Here is a 9,175-nt window from a genome sequence, read left to right on the forward strand (position 1 = left end):
GGACGACACGGGCGGATGTTAAGGTGGAGGATGGCGGTGGCGAGAGCATCAGGCCAAAACCTGGGGGAGGGGGACGTTAGAGTGGAAGAGTAAAGTACAAGCGCATTCATTAAGAGTGCGAAGAAAGTGCTCAATGTGACCATTCTGCTGGGACGTGTAGGGGAAGGTTAGACGGAAGATGGTGTCGTCAGAAGCGAGAAGATCTCGAACATCGACATTATCAAACTCTTTTCCGTTATCAGTTTACAGTGCAAGAATGGGGCGACCAAACTATGTTGTGACATAAGAATAAAAGGTTGTGAGTGTGTCTAAGGCGTCGGATTTGCGACGAAGGGGGAAATCCACATATAATGGGAATAATCATCTAAAATCACCAAATAATGAAGGTAGCCGGTGTTGCTTGCAACGGGATATGTCCAAACATCACTATGAAGTAACTGAAACGGAAAAGTGGAAATAGTCGTAGACGCACTAAAGGGAAGACGAACGTGCTTTCCTAGACGACAAGCCTCACAAGTATGATCATCGATCTTATTACATGAGAATGAAAAACTCCTAAGAATTTGACGTAAAACGGTAGGGTTGGGATGGCCAAGGCGAGCACGCCATATGTCGACATCGGCTGCAAGAGCTACTGGAGTGGAGGTGGTGGCGCCGGCGTGCACATGATAGAGCTCATGAGGACTGTCACATTGGTGAAGTACCATCCGTCTACGGGAGTCCTTCACAGAAAAACCAACATCGTCAAATTCAACGGTAATGGGATTCTCACGAGCAAGATGACGAACAGAAACAAGGTTCGTGACAAAGTCAGGTGAAACAAGAACATTATACATAGTAATAGGTGTGGATCTGGAAGGAAAATTAGTGCGGCCGACATGTGTGGGTAAAGAGGAACCGTTACCAACGGTGATACGGGTTTGAGTGTGAACGAAAGTGGAGGAGGTTAGGTTATCGGGATGAGACGTCATATGATAGGTGGCACCCGAGTCCATGTACCATGCACCTCCACCACCATAGTTGCTTGGTGACGGTGCAAAGTGTTGCTCCTCCATCACCCAGCCACTATTTGTTCTACAGTTTTAGTAGTACAAAACAGAAATCAGAATCAGTACCTACAGATTATGAAGCATGTATACCAAGCCAGTTCTTTTGGTAGCTTAAAAAATAAGCCACCCTCTCCCCAACTTTTCTCATAAGCCGCCTCTCTTGTTCATTGGGGCTTCTAAACTAGTTATGGATAACTAACTTAGAAGTCTCAGCAAACTTAGAGCGTGACTTATTTTTTAAGCTGGGGAGAGGCAGCTTAATTTTTAAGGGCTTCCATCGTTTAATGTTTCTCACTAATGAAAGAGTCCAAGTATAACTCTCTTATTTGCCTTCTCTTCTGACCATCCGGCGCACCAAAACCATCCCCACCTTGGTAAACACAATGTGAGATTCGAGCCAAATTCACGCAAGTCTTGGCAAAAGATCTAGAAAATTGGCAGTGTTTGAATGCATCTTCGTTAATCGACTTCCAAGCTTCCATGGTAAGATCTTCCATGGCTTCGCGAGACTCTTGCTCATTGGAGCTGTTCTCTGACATGTGAATAGCTATTGATGATGGTGCATCCCCTCGCTCCAGCTCAGCCTGTTATACATATTTTGACAAAACATAGAAATAAATATCATAAGACACCTCACATCAATATTCGATTTGGCGATTGAAATATTACGAGACAAAAAAACCCGAATAGGTTGTGCCTACAGAGTGGGTTGCAGAGCCGAAGAACTAATGACCCAGACTCAACTAATTTAGGGTAGCTTCCAACTTTAGCAAGAGACATTGGGGTAAGCTTTTCTTCCATGTGGAGCAGGGGAAACGCATGTTGCAGCAGCAGTGGAGCAGAGGATGAAATTGATCCGTTGTCCAGATACTCACGCAATGTTGGTCTGTGGTTTCCATGGTGCCACTTTGCCTCCACCAAGAAAGACTCCGCCATATCTCGCCACTGCAAAATCATGCAGAGTTTTTTACGGTTCCTTGTGAAAATAATTTATATCCTATGAGCAGTATATGAACTTACTGCTTTCCGAAGAACATGACGAGCATCACAACCATGTTGTTCCAACACATTTTCAGCCACCTCAGCCGATGTGTTGTACATCATGGAATATAGTGCTTGCATGTATTCGGGGAGTCTTTCACTAGGACTTTCTTCCCACCTGAAATTATTTATTAATTTTAGATAATGGAAAAGCTTCATTTAATGTGAAACTAACATGTCATATATATGTTACACATGCTAAACATATAGTTACCTTCCAATGGCGTCGGTGAAGAGAACAAGTTCATCTAGAGTTCCATATACATCATAAACATCATCTAAGTGAACTATTAGATTGGCGACTTTAGCAAGCACTTCTCGACATGCTCCATTGTTTGGCTCCCACACAATTCCATTTGCGTAATGGAAGCACTCCATGAGACGATCCCTGGCGAACCCTAATTTTTCACTAAGGGCGGTCCCCTTCCACCACCTAGAATTAATTAGGTCAATTTTAGTCTCAAAAACCCATCAACTATGTGAATTAATTACCGGTCTTATTTAAATGCACGTCTCTTCACGCTCAGTTACCTTGCCAGTCTTGCGAGTTCTTCCTGATGCAAACTTTGCACATTGTTGAAGTCCGTCGTTGCAAATCTAACGAGCAATGGGTCGGAATTGCTCTCATCTCTAGCATAGTGATCTATGAACCATCTTGCCTCTAGTCTAGGAGACCTCCGGTGCAACGGAAGGTCCAAAGAACGAACTACAGCGCGCCGTAAGTGGTAATCCATGGATGGCAAGAGCTTTATGAGGGCTTTCTTGGAAAATGTTCTTGCCTCATCCAGTGTTTCCTCGCCTCCGAACGCAAGGTATGAAGCCTCGTAGAGTGAGAGGAGTCCATGTACATCGTCGGAACATTTTTAAATATGTGTTAATCATGTATTTAAAAAGTGTTAATCATGTATTTAAAAATTGTTAATCATGTATTTAAAAATTGTTAAATATGTGTATAAAAAATGTTCCTGTTTATACAAAAAATATAGAATGTGTATGAAAAAAAGTTGACACCAAAAAATTATGTTGGTGAGTTGGTGACAAAAAATAAATCAAGGTTGTGAAAAAAAATATGATTGGTTGCTCTTTTTGTATGGAACTGGAACGTTTTTTTCAAACATATTTTTTTGGTGTCAACTTTTTTTCATACACATTCTATATTATTTTATAGATAAGGAACATTTTTTATACACACATTTAACAATTTTTAATCATGTATTTGAAAAAATGTCAACTTTTCAAACATAATTTTTTGGTATCAACTTTTTTTCATACACATTCTATATTTTTTGTATAAATAAGGAACATTTTTTATACACACATTTAACAATTTTTAAATACATGTTTAACACTTTTCAAAACATATTTTTTATGTCAACATTTGTGCATATATATTGTACATTTTTTGTATACATCAGGAACATTTTTTATACACGTTTAACATTTTTTAATTACATGATTAACATTTTTTTAAACATATATTTTTTATGCCAATTAGCTCCAGTCGGCCCACAGTGGGCCGACAGGACGCAATCAGCCCACAGTGGGCTGACAGGGGCCAGTGGGCCTGCTGTAGGCCGACTGGAATCCAATCGGCCTGCTGTGGGCCGACTAAACCCAGTCGGCCTGCAGCGGGCCGACGGTGTATTATTTTTGAAATTTTTTATCCGGCGTAATATTTATGAAAATTAATAAAAAAATGTATTATTTAAAAAAATTAGCGAAACAATGTCAGTTAAGTACATAAGTATATGAAACCGTGCCATACACACAAGTCAAAGTTTAAACTGTGATTGATTCTGGACCATGCATTTGGTGCAGATATGTTTATTTTCCAAAAATTTAGCGGTAGTTTTAGGTTCCTTTCTTACATCGTCGAAGTGTCTGTTTTCCATATTTCATATTTCAGGAGGTACTTGGAGGGAAGAGGACGGGGAAACCACTCTCCCTGAGCAACCTGAACCTCAAGGCCGCGGAAGCAACATCACTGGGGTCGCTGGCCCAGTTGCACCGGTGACGCTTGTGGTGGACGGAGCTGAGGATACCGGCGATCTCCTCCTCAAAATGGTAGGCGATGCCGAGCCGTTGCACCGTGTCGACAAGCCCGAGCTTCGCAGCTTGGTGGTCGCCTCGGCTCGCCGCCACCAGCCGCTCCCTCACGCCAGCCTTCAACTTATCGACCTGTGACATCATCTATGCATGCACGGAATAAATTTCCATGAGTAATTCATCTACTTTATGTACTACTTGCCCGGTTGAAAATACGATATGTTCAGCTGATAAATGTACTTGATCTGCCTGTCCGCCATTGTTGGGCGAGAGCTGGAGGAGGGAGTCGTAATCCCAGGAGCTGGGAGCGTAGTTGGCAGACCGCCGAGCCGCCGCGGCACAGCGCACCGTTGCCGGCGAGGACGTCGGAAAGCATGTACTCATCGTGGCCATTGTTTGCTGCAATTGCCACGCCATGGTGCGCACTAGTTTGAGAGCTTGGCACTTGGCAGCGAGAGCTAGGCAACGAGGTTAGTACTTCTAAGCTGCAGTAGCCAATAAACTTACTGCTGCTTGCTGTTTGAGAGTAGCCAGAATACGTGCCAATTTATAGGCGAGCTACACCTAGGCACCCAGCAACATAGCTGACTCAGCCAGCATGAAAATCGTGGGACATGACGCATACCGAATTGCTAGTACTATTTCTTTTCAGCCACATATTTTTGTGGTGACTATCTGTACCAACATTTCCTCTGGAAGCTATTTTTTTTACCCAGATATCCAACGAACGTTAGATTTTTAGTCATGAAAAAGATTAACGTTTTCATGGAAATTTGTGTTCGTTGAGGATGACAAGTTTAGTTGGTGAGCATGACAAGTCCGCCGGATTTCATTTTTCGCCAGAATATATCCATGTTTGCAAACTAATTTTGCCATCCTCGCACCAATATGAATTATTATGAAAAGCGTATGTTTGCTATGGCTAAAATCAGACTTTCTGTTTTTCTGGCAAAACTCCATACAAACCACTGAGAACTTAATAATACTCATTTTCCCAAACCATGGTGGATTGAAATCACGGTGGAAAATACATAAAGGGACCGCATAAAATAACATGGTTGGAATTAAAATCCAACAGATCGGCGTGCTCCATCTTCAACTTCCCGAAGAATTATTTGTTGCTCTTCAAATTGCCAATGTGAACAATTTTTCCCTCATCCCACTGGTCCAATCGCCTACTCCTGTAATCAGCGGTCGTACCCCGCAAGCCTAGCGGCCCTACCTTGCCTGAGCTGTCTCCTGCAACCATCCCTCTATACCGCCGCGAGAGCTATGTCTCGCTTATATTGAGACGATAGCTTCTCCCGCGTCGAGCGTGGAAGCTCCTCTCGCCGAAGGTGCTTGCATATGGGCCGTCCATCAGTGTAGGTTCGCTGCTGCCGCTTGTGCGCTGCAGGTTCGGTCGCTATAGGTTTTCTCCAAAACAAATTCTAGTTTTCATTTTCTTTTGTTTTCTGTTTGGTTTAAATATTTCTTCTTGCTATTCTTTTTTATCATTATATTTCATTTTTTGTTTTTCTTTTCTTTTGTTTGTTTCTTTCATGGTTTTTATCAGTTTTCTTTCTTTCTGATTTTCCTTCTTTTCTAGCTTTTTTTTATTTCTTGGTTTTCAATGATCTTTTTCTCTTTGTTTATTTATAGTATTTCACTGTTTTTCCATTCTTTCTTTTTTCTTTGGTTTCTTTTGTTCTTTTTCGTCTTTCATGGTTTTTCATTTTTCTTTGTTCTTTTGATTTTCATTCTACATTTTCGTATACGTCAAGACCATTTTCCTTATACACATTTAATATTTTTCAAATACAAGTTGAACATTTTTTAATACATGTTCAACATTTGTTTCTATACATATTTTTAACATTTTTTAACTTCTTAATTCATATTCTTCAAATACAAGGTTAATTTTTTTGAATACATGGTCCAAAAATTATATACACATTTAAAACATTTTGATATGCTTGACTACATTTTCAAAGACAGAATTAACATTTTTTAATACATGCTCAACATTTTTTCTACACACATTTAACATTCTTCAAATTCTTAATTAACATTTTATCAAATGCAAGATTAATATGCTTATAGTACATGACCAAATTTTTTTATATACATTTAACATTTTCAAATGCTTGATTAACATTTCAAATACTAGTTTAGAATTTTTTTAGTACAACACAAAATTAAATTTTTTTAATACATGGTCAACATTGTTTCTATACAAATTTGACACTTTTCAAATGCTTGATTAACCTTATTCAAATACTTGTTTAATGTTTTTAAATGCTTGATACATATTTTTAAATACGTGATCAACTTTTTCACCACGTTTAATATTTTCTGTATACATTTTTCTTATACATTATAAACATTTCTCTATATAGAGTTAACATTTTTAAAATACTTGATTAGCATATTTTTCAAATGCTTTATGCATTTTAATTTATTTATTTATAATATTTAGAAGTATAAACAAAAGTAAAAAAGAAAGAAAAATGAAATAAAAACATTGAAAAAACAAAGAAATGAGGCCGTGGCCTCTAGCACGCCTGGGCCGGCCCGTCTGACGCTCCCCAAACACAAGACTTCCCTACATCTCACTGTAAGCAAGACACAGAGGCACCCCTATACCCCTCACAATTCTGCCACCCACAACCTTGTCGCAACCCCGCACTCGAACCAGGGACGAAGCCAGGGAAAATCGGTCGGTGTCGGCGTCTCTTCTATGCGGCAAAATCGGCTGAACCAACAAAAAAAATTCATTTGCTTGATATTTAGCGAATGTGATAAACAAGTGGTTCGTGCTAGACTTCAGGCTCACATGGATGGATCCGTGTGAGACAAACGACGAACGTTCCGTTGTCGGCTAGCCTTGTAGTACTACTATGCATGGATCGTCGTTTACTCGTTCTCTTGCACACACGCGACGAGAGCCACAGCTAGCTAGCACATGATACACAATTAACCGCCTTTCCATTAGTTCCATTATTATGTGGACGTGACAACCTCGCACGTACGTACACGCGTACTCTCGGCGACTATTCAACTCAGAGCGATTGCACGCCATGCACGTACACTCATTGTTGCCTTGACTCGTCTCTTCACTGTCCGGCGGCAATCTCGATCGTGACTCGTCTGAAGGACATGACTGTGATAACTGATATGCACAGCTAGCTAGTGGACAAGCTAAGGTTGGCCGTCAATAATCACTGTTACTCCATTCGTCCTATAATGTAAAAATGTTTTTATGTAAAAAATGCTTACTTTGTTATGTTGCTTTAATGCAAAGCTGATCAAAAGCCTGTTTCAAGAAGAGGAAGGATTTTTTTCGAATCATAACGATTTGGTGTTGTCTACGAGTACAATTGGGGAACTGTGAATTCGAATTGCTAGCTACTCCCTCACTTTACCCTAGCAGTTCTCCCATACCACCCCGCATGATGCTAGACCCACTTAGGTTACTCGGTTCGGCATGTCAACTCCTTCCTCCGCCACCATGCGCTAACCGAGGCAACGACGACATTTTTTCTAGCATTGGTTTGGTAAGTATTGCATGTTGCCCTCGTTGCCTCCTTGTGATTTGTGAGCGATGGCCATTGTGTTGTCGCCGATCATGTGTTGTGATCTGCTCGTTAAGCCGAGGGCCTATGCAGCCTTGCTTGTGATGTACCATCAGTTCAAATTACTAGTCTGCTATGTATGATACCATATCGCTTTTGTTTATCTTTTTTGATGCTACATGTAACTTTTGTGAATTTATTATTTTCCTTCATTCCATGATTCATGATACTACATCACTAGCATATTGGTGTATTATTTTTCCAATGTTGATCTCTTACTTTGCTATGTCACTAGAATCTTGCTTTGCTTAGGAGACATTTGAGTATTGGATCATCATAATTTTAGTTGTCATTACAATTTCTTTGATTCATCATCATTACTATCTAGAAAGTTTGTGACATAGTAACTTCTACTGATATGTATCATTTTTTTGTGTTGTGCAAGAGTCATAGACAAGGAGCATATAATATATCTAGCAAATTCACTCCCATCTGATGTGGATAGGTACTACTCTTGGTATTCTCTCACAATAGTTTAAGTCGATACATAAATTCTATTTAAAACGAAACCTTGAACCCTACAACCTAAACTTGTTTTTTGCTGGCTAACATTGATGCCCACATGTTATTTTATTTTTCCACATAATTTTTCCATAGATGATTGTTTTCAATAATGTGCAAACAAGGCGACCACGATCCTTTTCGCTAGTGTAACCTATTGGTGTACTACAGAAAATACATTTTTTGGAAGAGTGTTTTGTTTGGTGAGCTACTAAAATGCCATAGAGGAGACGGTGTTGAATTTTAGTGGCACTAACAATACTATCACAAAACGTCAGAAGATCGCATTGACTCAAATTAGTATGAATAGCTTTGGTATATGCTTTCTCAACCTCAAGCATGATTTGGAAAAAAATCAAGGTGATGTTTGTATGTCATCCTTCTTTGCTATTCCGAATTGCTTACATTCAATAAATCCGCATGTTATATTGATTGGTCATATTGATCATCTTAATCTATGTGCAATATGGGACCAAACCTGAGGAAACATCGTGTCCTCTTCTGTATATTACCATCGTTCCGATATCATCAGCTTGGGACCCCCTACCCGAGGTCCGTCGGTTTTAGCATCGACATTGATGGCCCATGTAGGTTGTGCCAGATGCTGGAAAATACTTAGTTGTCGAAGTTGATGCTCAAGTTCAAACACTACCCTGTTTAAGTTCAGTTATCAGCGCCTCTGTTCAAGATCAGACACAAGGCACAACATCCCTTGACTCAACCATTGACATGTGTAGCTTATCTATTCTAATAGCTGGTGATGTTAGGCTGCCTATTTCTTCCATAATGTGTAAAGTATTCCGAGATGTCTCTTGGATGAAATGGTGTTTTGTTTATCCTTTATCTGGGCCTCAACTCTGAAAACATTTTATTTCTCACTCTTGTTGAAGCATTTTGCGTTCTCCAAGACGAAGCATAAAAATG

General features: G+C 39.9%; 1 pseudogene; it reads right to left on the bottom strand.

Moving 5' to 3' along the window:
* Positions 1-218: 218 nt before the first annotated feature.
* Positions 219-4,661, bottom strand: LOC123043139 ((-)-alpha-terpineol synthase-like; annotated as a pseudogene).
* Between the last annotated feature and the right edge of the window lie 4,514 nt (positions 4,662-9,175).

This window comes from Triticum aestivum, chromosome 2B, assembly GCF_018294505.1.
Source record: "Triticum aestivum cultivar Chinese Spring chromosome 2B, IWGSC CS RefSeq v2.1, whole genome shotgun sequence".
Lineage (NCBI taxonomy): Eukaryota > Viridiplantae > Streptophyta > Magnoliopsida > Poales > Poaceae > Triticum > Triticum aestivum.